The 20,035-nt window shown below is 44.5% G+C and overlaps 1 long non-coding RNA gene across 1 annotated transcript; it reads right to left on the minus strand.

Annotated features, from left to right (window-relative positions):
- Nucleotides 1-1,243: 1,243 nt before the first annotated feature.
- Nucleotides 1,244-19,140, minus strand: LOC121133842. Its single transcript, XR_005870852.1, has 2 exons — nucleotides 18,884-19,140; nucleotides 1,244-1,900 (listed from the first exon to the last, which is right to left on the minus strand). It is a non-coding gene; the product is annotated as an uncharacterized LOC121133842 (long non-coding RNA).
- Between the last annotated feature and the right edge of the window lie 895 nt (nucleotides 19,141-20,035).

Genomic DNA, 20,035 nt, shown 5'->3' on the forward strand with positions numbered 1-20,035 from the left:
CGTCTGTGTTACAGATGTGCTTGTAAGGCACACACCGTGTATTTATATGTTTAGTGGTGAAAACTCCAAGAGGAAAGTGACTTTGCTCTCTGCCTCACTCACCCTGGGTGCTGGACCTGTTTATTTTTAAGGAACTGGGAGATGTTGGCTTTTCAGTTTCAATTGGTGTGACTCTTTAGAAGGCTGGGTGGTTGTTTCCAGGTGTCTCTTATGTTCATTGAGAGTATGCTGTGTTATTGAGTCCAGACTTCTCTCTCCAGGGCCTCTTTATTAGGTGTATGTGGAAAAGTACTCAGGCTAATGGTGTTCAACTTGGAGTAGTTCTTGAGGAAACGGTATCTCAAATCCCTTGTATATGCCTGGTAAATTCAGAGATCCGAGTTGAGGTTCATGCTGGAGTGTGCAGCAGGCTTAAGTTTCCAGTGATATTGATGCTACTGGATCAGTATTGCCCTTGGGAGACCTGCTGAGCTACCGGTCTTGAAGAAGCACAGGAACAAAAGACCAAGCAGGAAAGCATCCTCAGGCCCCAGAGCCTGCTACAGGACCAGCTGCCAAGCTTCACTTCTGCTTCTTGTCCTGCTCTGCACATGACTCTCTCTCATCCTGGATTAGCGTGTCCATTTCTGCATCAAGCCCCACGCATCCTCTGAGTGCCAACTCAAATGGCACCTTCTGCTCGAAACTTGCACCATTCTGCATCCCCTCCACGTGGAGCTGCATCCATCCCGCACCTCCCCTCGTTGGTCTCAGCTTTGGCTTTTTCCACAGCCTTCCTAGTATGGTCACCAGTTTGCAGAGACCCTGCCTGAGCTATTTGTGCATGCCTGCTTAGGGGCTCTGTAGACTCTTGCACAGGCAAAGCCTTGAATGAAAAAACTTGAACTTGTTGTAAGCATTGGACTTCACGTTTCTACACGCTATGCACCAATAGGTTCATCAGGCAATTCATGCATGAATATTTCCCCTGTCGTTTTAGAGAAGAAGTGAGGGGATACCCACGAGGAACATAAATGGAATTCGGGTACCTGAACTGCCCGGTCATGACTGTTGTTTTGAAAAACAAAATATCCTGGCGTACGCACGCAGGCACACAGACACACACAGACACACACAGACACACACACACACACACACAGACACACACACACACACGGAGAGAGAGAGAGAGAGAGAGAGAGAGAGGAGAGAGAGAAGAGAGAGAAGAGAAGGGGGAGAGAGACAGAGATAGAGATAGAGAGGATATACATAAGGTAGTTTTAATAGGAATTTTATACAATAGTGTGGGTGACACAATGGAGGTGAGGCAGGACTTCGGGGGGGGCAGGGTTACTGCCCATCCACATGGACATCCAGACATAAAGACGATTCCAAGAAAAATGGGGCCCTCTGACAAATTCTGCAGTCCTTTAAGAGGGATTTTAGTTCCCATGGTCCTTGTTCAGAATTTAAAGTCCGTTGCGATTTCTTGCATGGGGCAGAGCTGCCCACCCCTGGAGTACACACAGGCCCCGACACATAAAGTTGATGGCCCTTCTAGAATGGTAAGGGAAGGCACTGCAGACGTAGCTTCTGCCTTCTAGAATGGTAAGGGAAGGCACTGCAGACGTAGCTTCTGCCCATCTAGAATGGTAAGGGAAGGCACTGCAGACGTAGCTTCTGCCCATCTAGAATGATAAGGGAAGGCACTGCAGACGTAGCTTCTGGTGCCTGTGCATTTTTCAACATGGCAGATTCACGCGTCTCATCAATCCTTCCCCTTTAAAGTGCCTGTGGTGTGACATGTAGGCGGTGCATGGATAGAGACAGGTTGGCTTAATTAAGGTTTTAGACCAGGTTGCTTCTTTGTAAGGCTCATTTTAAAATTCATACTTCCAAACAAACTTTTCCGGGTTTGCGTCTTAGAAAAAAGGAAAAAAATAAAAACAGTCAACAAACCGTAACACTGAAAACATTGTTTCGCACTAGCTTCTTACAAACTGCCTTACCGAGCAGATTGTGTATCTCTGCTCATCTCTGCTCTATAGTGGGCCGCAACACACACTGGGGTAATGATGGAAAAATGAAATGAATTTCAACAAATAACTGAGGATGCAGCTTCAGAGGCTGGTGGAGTTCTTGGTACAATAATCTTTTTTCCCCCTCTAAGTCATGCATATTTTATGAGACTGAAACAACTGATTCCAATAAGTCTCTGGGCTATAGAAGCAGCCAGAGTTGGATGAAATGTAGCATAGCGTAATGGATGAAGCACTCACTCAGAGGAAGCTTGCGGCTCATCCGTCAATAAACCCGTGCTGTGTTGCAGCCAGTGGAGTATGGGAGATAGTCAACCAGAAGATGGTGTTTGTTCAGTGCATTGGGAAAACCCATTTTTCATCTACTTGCCAAGTGTGTCCAAGAAGTTATTGCTAATTTATCATGTAACAAGACAAAACAAAACACTACTGATGTGACTTAAGCATGCAAAACTGGGTAATATTCCATTCCCTACTTTTGAACCTTGGAAGGCCAATAAATAAAGACTATGATGATGGTGGTAATGATGATGTCAACGGGGTGGGGTCTGGTCTGAATTCAATGTAGGTGGAGAGAGTGTCTTCAACATTGACCTGGGTCAGGAGGGAGTATGAGTGTCTGGGCTCTATTTCTTGAGGCCCCTGTGTCACTGACTGAAGTCAGAGCAGGCTGAAAGAAGGAGAGGTGGTAGTGGAGGTAGCTTACTCCTCAAAAGGTATTTCCTTTTATCATCTGTCTCTCCATACTTCAGAAGCCACAGCAACTCTCTAGGAACAGGAACTCAAGAGAATGGTACTTCAGAGTCTGTTTCCATGTGCAAATTGTGTGTGTGGGAGATCTTGTATGATGCTTGTTGCTATATCATACATTTCCACAAGTAATAATCATCATTTATGATACCATGGTTTCTGTGGGTTGGAAATTCAGGTGAAGCAACCTGGAACCTTATCTCATCAAATTACTAAGTTATGTTCAAGGTGTTAACCAACTATAGCTCACTGGTGAAGGGCTGGCTTGCTTAGCACATAGGAGGCCTTGGGTCCAATATGGAGGGAGAACTGTATAAACTGGGTGTGGCAGTGCACACCTAGAATTGCAGCACTGTGGGCAGTTAGAGACAGGGGTCATTAGTTCAAGGTCATTCTTCAGCTCATAGTAAGATCAAGGCCAGCCTGAGCTATATAAGACCTTGTACAACACATCAGACAAAATATCTTGTCTTTAGAGCAGGGGTTTTCAACCTGTGGGTCATGATCTCTAGGGAGTCAAATGACCCTTTCCCAAAGGTCACATAAGACCATCAGAAAACAGATATTTCTGTTATGATTCATAACAGTAGCAAAATTACAGTTATGAAGTAGTAATGAAAATAGTTTTGTGGTTGGTGATCACCACAACATGAGGAGTTGTACTAAAGGGTCACAGCATTAGGAAGATCAAGAACCACTGCTTTAGAGAATCAGTGGGCAAAGCTCTGCTTCCCCAACCCCAGCTTCTTAGGATGAGCACATAATTCAGATACATGTGGTTGTGGGGACCATGGCTGCTTCTTTCTTCACAGGCATCAATAAAGGAGTTTTCAAGAGATAGAGAGGACCCCCTTTCAATGATTTTGCTCACCTAGAAAAACTCCCATGTGAATGAGGTACCAAACATTTGAGACCTTAACAACAACTCCAAAATCTTCTTTCATTTTCCTTACAGTAGATCCTGATCATGGTGCTCAATGCCCCCTCTTAATCTAAACTCACTCCATACTTGAGGCCAGGATGGTGTGCAAGGTGTAGACCATAAATGGTAGAGAGCTTGAGACCATTTTAGAATTCTTAATGCTCAGTATGAAAAAAACCAGAAAATATTTTCTATATTCACTTTTTTTCAAGACCAGGAACTCTAAGTGCAACTCTAAGTGGAAAAGGTATTGTTCTCATCTTAGAGTGCCATGTGGTTAGACCAACTCCTAGCACATTGCCCTTTGCTGATAGTTTGACATTCTTCTGACTGGTTCCTAAAGATCAACTATAAACTCTTTAAGAGCGAAGACCAGACACTCACACCTCACTCATTGTAATTGTGTGATAACTTACTTAGATACTTATTGATTCCTGGAGACTGTGAGTATCACTGATACTGTTGATATGTAAAGGTCTACAAAGTTTAGAGAACAATTGTATCTTGTAGATTCCTCCTGCTACCACTATAGGTAGTGAATACGGTAGAGACTTTATTATCGATTTTTAATGTTTATTTGTTTAATATTATGTGTGTGCGAGCCTGCATGTATGTCTGTGTACTACGTGCATGCAGTGCCTAAAGAATACAGAAGAGGGTGCTGGATTTCCTTAGAGCAGGAGTTACAGTTAGTTGTGGATGATGGGAACTGAACCCATGTCCTCTGGAAGAGCATCCAGTGCTCGTAACCATTAAGCCATCTCTACAGCCTGTTATGTATCATTTTTAGACATACCATTAAAACATAGGTTAGTAGCAAAGAGAGAGAGAGAGAGAGAGAGAGAGAGAGAGAGAGTTAGGTAAAAACACAGAACATAAAAGTAAAACACCGTATCATGGTACCTCAGTATTGCTAGAATATTCTAGGATAGCAGAGTGCCACCTTTGATTTATTTGTGAATAGTCTGTTTTACTAAAGATGCAGAGAAAGCACTTACATAAGAAAACAGCTTAGATGAAGATCCAGCAACCCAAAGATGTTACAACACAAGTACTGACCAACATGCATTCCCCTTCTGCCTTTGCATTCAGTGTCTCTTAAGCAGAAATGGCTATAAGGAAACATTAGAGGAGTAGGAATGGTACAGGTTCTAAGACAGCTTACACTTGCCCTGGGTTGCAGGCTATGAATTATAATCGCTAGGAATGAGGCTAGGCAAGCTACGTGTTGATCACTGAGAGAAAGTACTAACCCCTCAAAAAGAGAAGAGGTGACTGATTTGAAGGTAAAAACACAATCAGAGAGTGGGAGGGAAGGAGCAGAGGGAGAGATGGAGAGAGAGATGGAGAGAGAGATGGAGAGAGAGAGAGAGAGATGTTCAAAGTGTGAAGATTAGACTTCTAGATGAGTGCAGCTTGCAGCTCTGAAAGCCCTCAAGTCACTTCAATGAAGTTGCTCAGCAGTGAAGTTGAGTTTGGTATTGCCAACATAAGGGGAGCCAAGGCGGTGAGAAGTTAGAATGAGAGACTAGACAGAAATAAAACCCACCTACTATGGATAAGTAGAAGGCATGAAGCCCTCCTATGACAAGAGGTATTCATTGGAAACCCACTCACACTTTATATTTAAAAAACTCCACCTGTGGTTAAGTCATACTTGAGAATCTAGTTCTATTATTCTCCTAAATGGACATAGAAGTAAACCGCCCCTTAAGTTTACCCTTACACCATAGATAAGAGCATCTTCCAACACTCATGAGAGAAGCTTTTTGGCAGCACAAAGAAAGGTAACTAACAGAGAAACCCATGGTTGGTCAGCATGGAAGAACAAGACAGTGGAGTATTTGACTCTAAATGGGACATCTGTATCATTCCTCCACTCCTCAGGGCTCAGGAAAGATTGCAAGAGCCAGATGTGCAGATGTCTGGACTTAAACAGTATTTGCTGGGCATGGCACGACCTTTGTACATGTCAACCCACAGCAGCTATGACTACACAGATAAGACCTGGGCAAGATCCAACCAGCCAGAGTACCACCAAGCAATGGGAGAGGGCTGGGGAAACTCTACCCCAAGTTGAGGAACTGATGGCTACTGGGAGAGGAAGAGTCAATTTTCTTGAGGGATGTTGCCCCTGAGAGGTGACCCATGACCAAGTAGATGGTCCCACACCCATGTACACACAGACAGCACTAGATGGATTCCATGGATTCTCTTTTTTAAAAAGCAGATGAAGTTGGGAGACAAACGGTGGAGGGGTAGCATTTGGAAAGGAGGGTTGTGGGTGGCTTTGATCAAAGCATCCTTTTTGCACTTATGAATTCCCAAACAATAAAATGATTTTCCTAATTTCACTTCAAATTTCATGAGAAGAAAGTAAGTTAAAGTTGTGAATGGTAGAGACAGAGTTTCAATAATGAGTCAAAAGGCTCTGATCCTACCTGAAGCTGGGTCCCTAGGCTTTAGTTGTTAATTTGATGCATGTGATGCTATGCTAAGGGACATTAGTGGGGACAGTGAGGTCATTCTCCTAACTTGCATCTTATGAGTTGTTGGAATTCACATTATGACAAAAGAACACATAAAAGAGATGGGCATTGTAGCCCAAGACCGGAGTTCCTTCTGCTGTTGTTGTAACATGGAATTATGGGCATCAGTAGGACCCAAGTGGGCAGTTAAATGCAAAGGCCTGAAATTTAAGGAGAATTTTAGGCAAAGCAAAATTTAGGAGTCACCATGTGTAAGTAGTAAGTTAAGCATAGGGATGGATTAGATTGCTCAGGAATTATGCATGGAGAAGGACAGCTCAGAGTCTCAGACAACACTGACATTTAAAGAGCACCCAGGCAATATTCTCAAAAGAACTCGGGAGAAATAGTCTCAAATGTAGCCATGAAAAGATGCGATGGACATTTCCATCAACCAGATATCTTCAAATGGTTTTTGGGATTTTCAAATTTCCTTAAGGTGACTCATTGATGTTTCTTCCATACTAAAAGATGTCAGTGGTTTCCAGCCATCCTAAGGACAGTTTCCTCTTCAGGACAGAACTGCTGCATAGACACACTCAAGATCTAATCTTCTCTATTCTGTCCCTTGAAGTATGAGGGGTCTTTCTCTGCTCACACCATCACCTTCAACTCAACTCCATTCCCTTGCCAACCATTTCTCATGTTCTGTGTCTGGGTTCAATCATCCTTCCTTCATGGAAATCCTCCCAGAAATGTCAGTGAATTGCTCTGATATTTTCCTGTGTACTCTGGGGACCTTACCAGCAGGCACACGTTAGGACAGTTAGGAGGTTCTTAAGGAGTAGTCATGACAAGTAAGGCAATGAAGTTCAAATAGTCAGTTTGGAAGCTGGAATAATGGGGATCAAAGTGATGTGGTCGTGGACAAAAATATTGCATCAGTCAGGGCTGTTTGGTTGTAACTGAGGGATGCCAAAGCTGGATAATGTATATCTTACAGTTTCTATGCAAACTACCCCCCATAGTTTATTAAATGTCATTGTATCAACATTTCTTGCAAAGACATGTTGAAGCACCTACTTGCCCCAATAGGTTGCTATCACCAGGCCAAAATACATCAAAGTCCAACTTGACAAACAATACATTATGCGAAGCAGCAATTGAAGGACAGGTATTGGTCAGTTTGTCAAATCTATGAAGGTGATGGAGAAGTAAAAAGTGAAAATTGCATCAGAAGGAGGAAGTGATTTTTCATAGGGGAAAAAATCAAGAGTCAGGGGAATGTTGTCAAGAGGGTAGGATAGTTATTTTTGTTTGTTTGTTTGTTTGTTTTAGATACTGAGAAATAATTGTTTTCCAGTATTGGAGCCAAAGGTCCAACACTGGCCTTAGTGAGAAGGCCAGTGGGAAAGAAGGTTATTGATGTTTCCAGAGAAAGTCAATGTCTTCCTTTTATTTCACAAAGGTTATAATGAAGACCACTTGTTCCAAATTTTGTGATTTCAGAGAAAAGGCATAAAGTCTGTTGTATTGAGACCCTGCCTGGTTAAAAGAAAGGAGTTCAAGCGGTCACACAAATAGCAAGTATTCATTCCTTGATGATTCATTTCCTTGATATGGAAATTTATCGTTGTAATCTATACTACAAAGCTTAATGTTCACATTCTTTGTTCTCAGATTTATTTCTGTTACTTTTACATTATTTGTATATGTGTGTCTGGTTATATATGCACATGTATACAGATAACCATAGAAGATAACATCATATTCCCCCTGGAGACATAAGCAGTACCAAACATGGCTACTGGGAATGGAACTCATGTCCTCTGCCAGAGAAGATCACACTCTTCATCTCTAAGCCATCTCTCCAGTCCCTGCATTCACATTCTTATCTAGGGACAGATGAGCAAACCTAACCCCAAATATGTGAGGTGTTTTCAGAAGACAAGTGCTGAGCTGGGACTACTGACAAACAGGGTTATATTCTGACTTGGAAATTCTGATGTCCCATGAACTAGGTGTGTGCTTTTGGTTTCTATGACTGGGAAACCTTCATATTAGATAAAACCCAAGAGTCCCCGATAGCTTTGAATTGCATTACTAGTGGTATCTATATCATCTTTATCCATATCTACCTATCTTCTTAGGTATTGTTTATTTTAATGAAAATTCCTCAAGTCACATATCTTAGACCAATATCCCTCATACATTGTCTAGTCATCAGTTTCAGGTGACAGAATTGCCTGTTTCCAGAAAACTAGAGATGGCCAAGTGACACATTCAAGATAACTGAACTTGAATTAAGTTTTCAAACAAATACTTAAGAAACAGAAAATATACAGGTCAGAGATTGATTTGTATACTGTTCAAAACTCATCTTTGCTCCAGTAAGGAAATGTCAATGTTTGCATGGACCAAATTGTATTTTTCATTTGAAAAATGGTGATGAATGCCCTGCCTGAGCTTAGAGAAACTATAGCAATGAACATAGTAGGTAAGGATTTGTAGTATTATTCATGTTGTAATCTGTAATCTATCATTTTCTTGAAATAGCTTCCTCTGTGTTGACTCATTCTTTCCAGCAAACATGCTCAAGGGTTTAGGTCACTCTCCCGTTCTTATGAGAAGCTTGAAAAACACAGTATTTGTAGTAAAGAAAGCAACATTTGCCCCAAATGGTTTGGTCCCATATTCCAGTAACAATTTCTTATATTATACTAAAATCTGTGTCTGATCACTAATCATACATTTAAACTGGCTTCCTGTGGTAAACAGGATCATAATACAGTTTAGAAGAACAACTTGAGAAAAATCAAAGAAGCCGCCCTCTGTATCTCCTGGGTAGATATGCCCCTGCATGTAGCCAGACAAGTCCTGTTAGCTCAGAGTAGAGCATGCTTCAAGGCTGTAGGAACCAACCATGTCTGCATTGTTCAAGACCAAAGTCAGGAGAACCAGTTGGGTGCTACATCCATCTGGAGTGGTGGGGGGGTGGGAATTGGGGGGACATGGGTAAGAATGGACCTTATTGACCACTCGGGGTGTTCTGTGTCAGCACAGGGAGGACTGTGTGCATGTGTTGGAGCTCACACAACTGCGGTAACTGTGGAGCATACTCCATGTCAGCACACTGAGGATCATATGGGGATCTGTGGGTCTATGTTTCTGTGATAACTGTGGCTTCTAGCACTAGCTGTTGGCTGGGGACTGTCAGGTTGGTCAGTTTAGACTAAACTAATAGATTGATTATAACAATACTTCATTTTTTTTGTCCCTTAAACTCTTTCCATAGGAATTCCAAAACTGACTCCTTACTTCCTGCTCCTTGAAATTAACAGAGAGGGGAAAAAAAGAGCAGTTACAAAATTCATAAAATTTCACAGAACCATGAAAATAAATAAAGCAAAATGTTCTCTTATTTCTCTCCAAGGGAAGCAAATCTGTGTCTAGCAACGAAGTCTAAAGACACTTCCTGGATGTGGCCAATGAGCAAGCTCAACAGTACCCAGAAGCAAATGCCACGCTGAATTAACAGCCCCAGGTTACATAATATCCTCTTCCCCTGTCTGTCCTTGATGAAGGATTTCCCACATTAACAGCAGTCAGAACTCATGTTTAAAACAGTGCAGGAAAGATAGAACAAACTGGGTTACATGGGCGATTGTTCTTCTAGATTTTTGAGCTGCAGGATTCAAGATCAAATTGTCTCATTGGTAGCCATCTATGTAAGGTTGCCATTTATGTAACTGTAACCCAGCTATTAGCCTGCTCCTGAAGGAGACACATAGTCTCCTGGTGATTTTTTTTAACACAGGTTTGTGTACAGTATGAAATACAACAAATCAAGTCTTCATGTCTGACACATGTTTTCATCAAGGCTCCTGATGACTCAAGATTGTCCGTCCACCTGGTGTCAGTTCCCCAACATCCAGGAGAGAATTATCTGGACCTTGTGTTCCCATAATGCACTTCCCTGCACTTTCCCACACTGAAACTCATCTGCCACTTCCACCCACAGCCTGCCTTGAGCAATCTTCCTGCTGCCGTCTACCCATCAGCCTGATGTCTTCTGTTCTGTGACATTTTTAGCATTGTCTGCAAACTTGGGTGGGACTCGGCACACTCCTCTACCAGATTAATAACTAAAATGAGAAATAAGACTCATCTTGACAACAATTCTGCAGACTACTCATTTACATCTAAGCATCCTTAAAGGAACTTGTTTTTATTGTCCCTGGTGGATTATTTTAGTAGTATTATGATAATTGAGACTTGAGTAATTTTAGAGTTTCATGTTTGTTAGAATACTTTTAAAGGTATAATAAAATTGCAGAGTAACCACGTACTGGAGTAGTAGGAGCTTCTAAGATGAACAAATAGTCCTTACCAAAATGTCTCGAGATTTGTAAAGGTGCATGAGAGGAATACTGAGGTGGGCAGGGATACTTAGTTCCAACCCTACATCTCTTAGGGGCAGATGGAAAAGAAAGGTGGGAGGGAAGGGTCAAGAGCTGGCCAGGAAGTGTGGGTAAAAAGCACATTGTCCCTGGATATGATCCCCCTCTAACATGTCAAGTGCCTTCTGCTTTTCCTATGGGGATGTGGGTATTCCTAAGACCTACCAGGTATCAGGAACATATGTAACCCTTACTCTATCTGTTGCTATTTGTTCTGCTCCAGGAAACCATGTTGCGAATGCATGTCCTCACATGACCTTCATCCATTATCCAGTTTAGGAGACTGGGACTGTTAGAATGAAATCCCATTGCAGCTGGAGTCAGGGACCTCCTGAAGAAAACTGCATTAGGTCAGGTGCATGTGGCCAGCCCACTGACGACAGTGGGTGATGTAAGCGTTTCGTCGGGATGGGTCAGGACAGGATGGAACAGGAGTGGGTCAGGTATTCTGACACTCGGGAGTCACAGAATACCCAGTGTTACACAGCTCAGGTGGAAAGGTATCCTGGAGCTCGGGAGCCAAGGATACTGAGTGTTACACAGCTCAGGTAGAAAGGTATCCTGGAGCTCGGGAGCCAAGGACCACCACAGGTTGCAGTAAGCTTGGCAGCTTACAGCCTTGCCTCAGAGAAAGGCTTCTCCGGTGTGTCAGCTCCACTCCGGCAGGACAGGGTCTTCCAGCTGGGGATGTTCGCCTAGTGTAGCAGTTTTGCTCCGCAGGAGGTTTCTCGGGCGAAGTTGCTACAGTTCAGCTCTGCTCCTGGAGAGCGGAGAGCGGAGAGTGGAGAGAAGGGAGCCGGGAGCAGAGTGTAACAACTCCGCTCTGCCAAGGAAGGTTTCCCGGGCAAGTGTTACAGCGCTGCTCGCTCTGCTCTGCTCTGCTCTGCCCAGGGTCGCCTCTGCTTGCTCTGTCGCCGCCGCAAAAGAAGATCTTCACCCGAAGCTCATCCAAAGGTGTTTATTGGAAGACAGCTGGACCAGCCAAGCTGAACATACACAGGGTTTATATAGGGGTTCCTGGGGTTGGGGAAGTTTTTCCAGGGTAGGGATTGGTCCGATTTCAGTGCTGAGCTCAGATTGGCTAGAGCTCTGCTCCGGGATTGGTTACTTTTTTACACAGGATTAGGGTCAGATTTGGCTCTGGTTTCAGGGCCAAAGTGTGTTTCTTTCTCTGGTCCTTTTTAGCCTTTTGGCTCCAATTTTAGGGCCAGGGTACATTTCTTTCACTGACTCTGATTCCAGGGACAAAGTGTGTTCCTTTGGCACTGGTTTTAGGGTCAGGGTACATTTCTTTGGTTCTGGTTGCAGGGCCAAAGTGTGTTTCTTTGGCTCTGCTCAGGATGTGTTTCTTTGACTGGTCTCTTTTCCCTACAGGTGATAGGCATCCCACATACCTGGGGCTCACCTCTGGGATAACAGCATCCTACTTCAGTCTGTGTTCTATTGAAGGGGCCGTTTACATATACTGAAGACTCTTAGCACTTCGGGAAGGGTGGAAGGTATGGGGAGATGGCTCACTTGCTGAAGTGTTTCTATGTGAAGCATGAAGATATAAACTCAGATCAGACAACCGTGTCCCATCATCCTAAAGCTATCAAATGAGCACGCTACTGTGTTTCCATGAGTTCATTTCTTATTGAAGTGTCTAGGGGTGTTTTTGTGTAGAGTTAGTAGTTCATAAAAGCCCTGAGGGTGCTCTCTCAATCTTTTCCACATAAAACCCCGAGTACGAAGGCCTTTAGGTGCTCAGTGTATTTCCAACTTGTCACAGTAAAGACACTCCCAGGTTCATCAGTGGTCTGCGGCGGTCCCACCCCTCATTCATTTTCAGAAGAACACCTTGAGAGAAAGTACTGTAGCCAATCACAAGTTTATAGTACTTCACAGTTTATAAGATGGCATCAAAGCCTTGACTATTTTTTGGCCTGAGAAATAGCTCTTTCAATCTTTGGGGAAATGGTGACATCAGTGTTTCATTAATTCTAAAGGGAGTCTGAAATGTCCAGTACCTCTCCCAGGGTGAACTTCATCTTTCCTTGCTGGGTAATTTGTAAGATGATCATTCAGTTTCAATTCAAGTTTTAGCTCGTCCTTAGTCTCCTCCAAAGAAACTCTGAAGAATTCAGTACTGTAGAGGGCTCTGTGAGTCCAGGATCTCCTCTGTGTGCACTCTCTGTACTGTAAGGGTGTGTGAGACAGACGATAAGGCAGGTGCTTCCACCGCATGTGCTGGTTGAGGTGCAGAAGGCCAGCGCTGTGGCTCAGCTGTCCAGTGGCCAGACATCCTGTCCTTCAACCCTCCAGAATCAAGCAAATATGTCTCTTGTGTCCTTGGCAAGCTCTGAAATAGCGAAAGTGCCTATTCACTGATATGTAGGTGGCTGTGTGGGTTCCTATGTTCTTCACGGGTCCCGGGGCTCCAAGCATGTGTCTGCTGACAGATGGATACCAGGGCTTTGTATGTGTCTACCTTCAGGAACTTTACATGCGTCATAATGGTTTGGTCCATGTCTCTGCTTCCTGTCTGAATGGGGAAGTGCAGGCAGCCACGAGCCACTTCCTTTCAGAGGATCACATGATCAGACTCACTCAGGAGACTTCGGGAGCGGTCTGTTCAGATCCCCCAGGTGTGTTGTTGTTGTAGTCGCGAGTTTGATATTGAGCCAGAGTATGAACATGCGGAATTGTTGATTCCCTGAAATACCATTCTGTTCAGCCATTCTGGAATCAGGTTCCTGAATCTATGGCCGTCGGCTTGTGTATTTGTGAAACAGGCTTCTTGATGGCTACCTTACCTTCAGTGTTCCTGGGTCACAGCATTTTGGTTCAGTTATGCACTGGCATGAAGGCCCTTCCTGGAATGGGCCTCTCAATGTGACCATTTACGCAACCATACGCTTGTGCTGCCAGGTACCTGTGGAGGTTGCATTGCCCTTTATCGGGAGAAATGCACTAAACTGTCCAGGGACAGGGGAGGAGTGAGTGAGATGCGGGGTGAACAACTCATCAAACCACTGCCTGCAGACATGTCTATGCGGTCTTACTGATATTAGAAGAATCGCCTGTTGGAGATGACTAGTGAATAGCAGTTCCCTCAGCACCTGGGGGCATCCATGCATGGCAGATCATAACCAGGGAAAGATCCACAGTAGAGAGAGACCTGCTGAGAGGAGGGAAGGGGGGAGTTGGGGAGGGGGCAGGTCCTGCTTGCCGTGGTGGGTGGGCAAGCAGGCTACTTCCTTCCTGCTCAGTGACAGATTCGCTTTTGTCATTTCTTTCTCCGACTTGAAGTCCAAGGGGAAGTGTTTCCTCTAAACTGAAGTTGGCTGGAGATGATGCCAGTGTACCCAAAGGCTGCATGTCTGCAAATAGCTGTCTGTTCTATTCTTGCAAACTGACATATGTCCACATTCTAGATGGGGTGCTTGAGGATCAGATTAGAAGTAACAGAACCCAGAGTGTGACTCAAGATAAGCTGAGCCAGGAGACAAGTGACGATCAGTCCCCACGCACAGGGGCCACTCGGGACTCGGATGTCCAACTAGGAGCTCTCCAGTGTCCAGGTGAGCGTGCAGCTCAGACAGATGTGCACTGTACTTCCTTCCCTTCAGGCCAGCAGCTCCCTGTATGAAATGCCACTGAACTCCCAGTAAGTCGTGACTTCGGACAAGCCTACACATAGCTTTGGGACGATGGCTCCTGTCCCAACCAGTTCTTGATTAAATAAGTGTTCATGTTGATTGGAAAAGTGATGACTTTATTTCATTTTATTTTTAGAAAAAAATCACCGAGCACTGGATGTCAGGGACAGCTGGAGTGTGTGGGACGTGGAACACTATTTTTTCCCCCCTGGCTGCTTTGGGAACGGAGCAGATGGGTGACTACTTGATGACATCAGGGGCCATGGGTGGTGTACTCCAGCTGTTGACCACGTGACCAGGTTTACTATGGGCAAGGCAGAGTGTGCTCCCGGTTTCCCCTGGCCGCCAACTCCTGCGAGTCCCATTGCTGGGTTGCTGAGTTTACATCCGCTTCCTTCTTTCCTGAAGTAGGCATCTAATACTTTCTCTAAGAAAGAGAACCACCACACACCCTTTACAGGGTTCGCAAAGAACGGAAGTACAGTGATGTGGGCAGTTGATGGGTTCTCCACATGTTGTGGGGACAGCTCCCTTTCTGGAAAGGCGGAAGGTCAGGCAAAGGGAGGCCTCAGAGGAGCTCATCCCCAAAGGGAGCCTTCAAACACTGCTCTGAAATCCCCCCGCCCCGAGAGGTCTTAGGTCTTCCCGGAGTCACCAAATGTTCCTCTGGTGTGAAACTGGATACAAGACCAAAACACAGCCCAGCACACTCAGCACTTCACAGCTGGCAAAGAGCTCCAACCTAGTATATTACAGGCAATTGATTATCATTTGCCACCCACGCCTGCTTCTGTCTCACCTGCTCTCTAGATAGCCGCACCCCCAGGCACATGTTTCATGCCTCTTGGCTGTTGAAATAGGAAAGATGTCAGCCGTGTAGAAGTAGCCACCCTTGTGGTGTTAAATAAAATGTTTGCCGCCCTGGCTGACCCAAGCACCCTCCATGCTCACCATGGTCTGACAGCCTACTCAGTGTCACTTCTCCCTCACGTGGTCCCCACAGGGCTAGCGTGAGTCCAAAGTGATTGAATGGAGAAGAACTGTGAAGTTTTGTATGCTGTTGTTGATTTGATGAGTCATCTAAGGCTGGCCTAACCTTGGGCATGCTAGGATTCTCTATGAGATCTCTATTAAATACTTCACTTGGGTTCCCCAAACACCTTACCTCCTTGTGAAAGTGAGAGTACCCTGTAACACCTTCCTTCTGTGCACTCTGGACAGGCTCCCAACAAGCCACTGTGGGTAGTCTCCTGCCTCTGAGGGGCTGTCTCTGCATATCACTATCCTTCCTTTGTATTTTGTTGGCTGCAACTTTCATTATCCCCATTAAGTCCTTGCTGCTCCACGACTTTGCCTTTGAAGAACTTACAGATCCAGGGTGGAACTTGCCTGGCAACAAGAAGAAGAACTGGAGTTGGAACCCGTGTTCCTGAACCAAGGGCTGAGGCTTCCATGTGGCTTGCAGTTTGGAGCCAGCAGGCTCTGGTTCTACCTCCCTTGAGAGCCACGTGATACTTCCTGGGAGTTCAGTGGCCTCTTCCTGTCTCTGGTCATAGAAGACTTCGTCTCTGGCTTCCTGTGAGTCCCCGTGGGAAGGTGACTCAAAGCCAGTTTTGAGTTCTGTAGAAACTTCTCCAGCACCGAGCAGGTAATTCAGGGGTGGGTGCAGACTTGATTTTGCAAGTGCATCTGCTCTGTTTATTTTTGCCTCTCTGCAGCGTTATCGGCTTCTGCTCCATATGGGTGATCCATATTGTGCCTCAGTGAAATGATACCACATTATGCTTTTATGCCTTTATCATCAAACACTACTCGTGAAAAAAATCACCAGGTTTGCCTAGGTTCATCTGTTCAATTTATTTTTCCCAAACTTTATTTTGAATAAAACACCTACGGTAAATGTGATTTATGTAAATGAATAAAACAAAACTGTTATAGAAGCTTCCTTGACATCATTCGGTCCCGTTCTGTCGGGCGCTACTCTGCAAAACCCTCTGGCAGTGCGCATTCCATAGAATTATATTATTTCTGAAATCGCAGAGCCAAAGAGATAAAACTATAATATACTTTCGGATGCTTTAATTTAATTTTTTCTCCTCTCTCCCCAAGCTTCCCATATGGAAGAACTCCAATATTTTAAAAGGAGCTTTTCGTTGTGAGAATCTTCCAGCACCATTCCAAGTGCCTGTAGCTATTCCTCTCTCTCCTCCTCTCTGCATTTCTCCAGTTTTCTCACACCTCACTCCCTGGTTTTATTTAAAGAATGGCAATCCATCTTGGCTCCCCCTCCCCACCCAACCCCTGAAACCCTTTTCCTTTATTGTTATATTTTCTTGCTTTCTACCCCCTGGGACCTGGATGGAAATTTTTTTCCATTTTTGGAGCTTGTGCTAGGGGCTAGCTGCTGTGCCCAGGATTTATACACATTATCTATTCCGTGTGACAGGCAGCTCTGGGATGCCTTCTTATCTCCCATGGTCAGATGGGAAGTGAAGCCTCGGGGAGCTAAAGGGCCTGAGGAGATCAAGGAGACGCCATCGCACTAACTGTGATACACTGGGCTTGGATAGTCATGGTAATGTGAGGCGGCTGATCTCAGGGAGTAAATGTTTTTGTACCTGGTCTCTGGAATAGAAGACACTCAGTGTGCCTCTGATACCCCAGGTGACGAGCTGTGTTTCTAGCAAAGGGCAGCAACATCACACAGTAAAAAACACAATGGGTACTTTCTCATTGAGGTGTTATCTGCATGGGCTAGCTCAGGATACTTTCTCACTGAGGAGCTATCAGCATGGGCTAACCCAGGATATCTCTACAGTAAGAATACTGTGTCCCAGAGATGTCTTGTGACCTACTCAAAGCAATACACCCTGGACAAGAAGTGTGGCATCATGGTGTCATTGAATATGGTGACCAGCAGCCATTTCTCCTTGACATAACATCTATGGAAGGTCCTCAGAAGCAATGGAGAAATAAAGAAGGCCTGGTAGCAAATGAGTTCCTGAATATTTACACTGGAGAATAAGCATCTAAAGGTTTTGCAAACTCCATGCTCCTGAAACCCATCATTTGACGGCTGCAAATGCAAACATGAAAAGGAACCATGCTTCATCCGTTCATCATAAAGTGCTATCAGCTTGGTTTGAATAACTTACTCATCCTCCCACTTGTTGGGCCATCTCTCTAGCACACACACAAAAAAACTGGATGATCATTGAGGTTTCTCACAAAGTTCTCCAAATATTTTCGTAAGTTTTCCAACCTGAGTTGAGATACTGAAGTTTTCAGCCTTGTGATTTCTTTAGAACGTTAGTTAACAGCCTCGTTCCTTCCCCTGGGCTAGACTTTCTAGCACCAGGATTGAAAGTAGTTAGTAGAATACCCTCACTGCAGATAGGTGACTATAAACTACCAGGATGCCCCAGAGGACCAGAACTGAAGCTGGACTGGTATATCTCATGCCTCAGCTAAGGGCGGTCACTTAACTCAGTATGTGTCACTTTCACTGAAGGCAAATCTCATAGGAGTCAGGGGTTGCTCAGAAGAGACCATGATCATACTTTAGGACTGACTTCAGTTGCTCTCAATCCCATGTAAGCCTTGGTGCTAGAGGACTGGTTTTTAATTATGGAAACATGAGTCTTGTTTTGTTCTCATTTCCCATTCTCTTTACATTCCTTTGTCCTCAAGAGAAAGGAACGTGCTCTCAATGATAGCAAGTACACAAGGAAACAGATACAAGGAAGAGAGGAAAACTGCAGTCGAGTCTTTTTGTAAAGCATCCTTGAGACCACAGACAGACTGTTCCATATACCAGAACCTAAGGCAGTGCGGAAATCTCCCACCCACATACACCACAGCCTCAGAGGGGCTGACATCGACTTTATAATATCGCTTGAATTGTGCTTTTTACACCTCCCCATTTTGTGGGAATCATAGGAAAAATTAACCTCCAAAGGAGAGCTGTTCTACCATAATTTGTAGGTTAAGGGTTTCCTTACACCAGGAATAGTTCACTTTATTTATAAATATTCATAAAAACGCCTTTAAAACATACAATGTAGTGTTTACTGTGTTGTTCTCTACTTTGGGGCAGCCGACTCCAATCTCTCCTCAGAGTGTTTGCTCAGCTCTGCTAAATAAATGTCTCTGTGTTCTCTTGACTGAATTCTTTCCTCCAAGAAAATGAGAGAGAGAGAGAGAGATAGAAAGAGAGAGAGATCCGTCTCCCAGAACCCCCAGGAAGAAAGTGACATAGCCATTTCTTTATGAAATGTACTCAAACGATTACAATCCTACATGAGCTGATAATTTTATCTTCATCCACAATGAATGTTTAGCAACAACATTGCAAAGTGCATGAAGGAGTCACTGCCTGGACACGGTGGTGGGGACTTTCAGGTGCTGGAATCATAGAAGGTTTACATTAGTTAAGATGTAGTTTGGGGCAATTGTGGCCAGGAACAGACAGGTACAGACACTCAAGTCGAGGGCATCAGTTCTACAGAGTGCTGCTGCTGTGGACTGCAGACACTTCTCCATATGGACCCCTCTAACAGTCTAAGAAGAAAGGTGTCCTCGCTATAGGTCCAAGAAGCAGAAGGGTCAGAGAGGCAAGGCTTACTTGGCTCAGGATTCCAGGATGGTCAGGTGATCTTCCAGCCATCAGTGTCCTCTGCTCTTATCGTCAGCCCCTCTCTCAATTTGTACCCGGTTTTGTCACTCACTGAGTCTCTCGTCCCGAGTGGATCTAGGTTGTGTTGACAACCGACGCTAACAACCTGCTTTCCAGGACGGTTCCGGAGAGACTAGGCATTCTGGAGTGCTCACAGAAGCACATTCCACGCAGCCCCAGTTGCTAGGGAGCAAGCTTTCTTGATAACCCATCTCACTGTGGCAAGAGAGGAACAACACATTTTAATACAGGATTCGACTGACCCTTACTTCCTCTGTTGGTAAAATCACGTTTCCTGGACTCTGATGTAGGGGAAAGGCTTGTCCTCTCCCAGTCACGTGTAAGTTAGTGAGACTCTGAAATTGCAGCGGATAGCATCAAGCCTACCAGCGGTGGCAAGAATGCAGCACAGGAACAAGGAAGGCACTGGAAATTTTCCCCAAATCTCTAGCGACATTTCCTTTAATAATTGGGAATGTTTGTGTATAGCACGTCATTTTTTCCTCCTTTGAGCATTGTCTACATCAGTGTAATGTGGAACATCGATAAACTCCTGGCATGCACTGCAGCCTTGAGAGGATGTTGTTTTCATAAGCTGCTCTTGCACTCCTGAATTCATGCTACTCTTCCATGCTAGTAGAGTCCAAGAGGTCTCAGGGTTCCAAACAAGCAAGAGTCCTGGAGCCCAGGGACCACCTTGATGTCCATGCTTGTTTCCGTATTCTCTGCCTGTGTGCTCCATTTCAACTCCAGGAAGGCAGCCCAGCCCTGTCAGTGTCTGTATTCTACCCTTGGAATCTTCTGTGCTGCCTTTGTTGTCTCCTACTTACTTACTGTCTTGTATCCACAAACTGTAGCTGTCACCCATTTCTACCTGCTATTTCTGTTTGAAAAAAATGTGATTTCTTTTTCAGAGCAGATTTAGGTTCTCAGAAAATTGGTAGGTACAGAGCCCCCACATCTGCCGGGATCAGGGAGTCTCCCATCACAGCAGTGAATTTGTTGCAATTGATACACCTATATTGGCATGCCATTGCCTCCACCCCAATCTATTTATTCTGTTGCTTTAGATAAATAGTTAGTGTGGTGGTTTGACTGAGA

This window comes from Mesocricetus auratus, unplaced genomic scaffold, assembly GCF_017639785.1.
Source record: "Mesocricetus auratus isolate SY011 unplaced genomic scaffold, BCM_Maur_2.0 Super-Scaffold_100024, whole genome shotgun sequence".
In the NCBI taxonomy this organism is placed as follows: domain Eukaryota; kingdom Metazoa; phylum Chordata; class Mammalia; order Rodentia; family Cricetidae; genus Mesocricetus; species Mesocricetus auratus.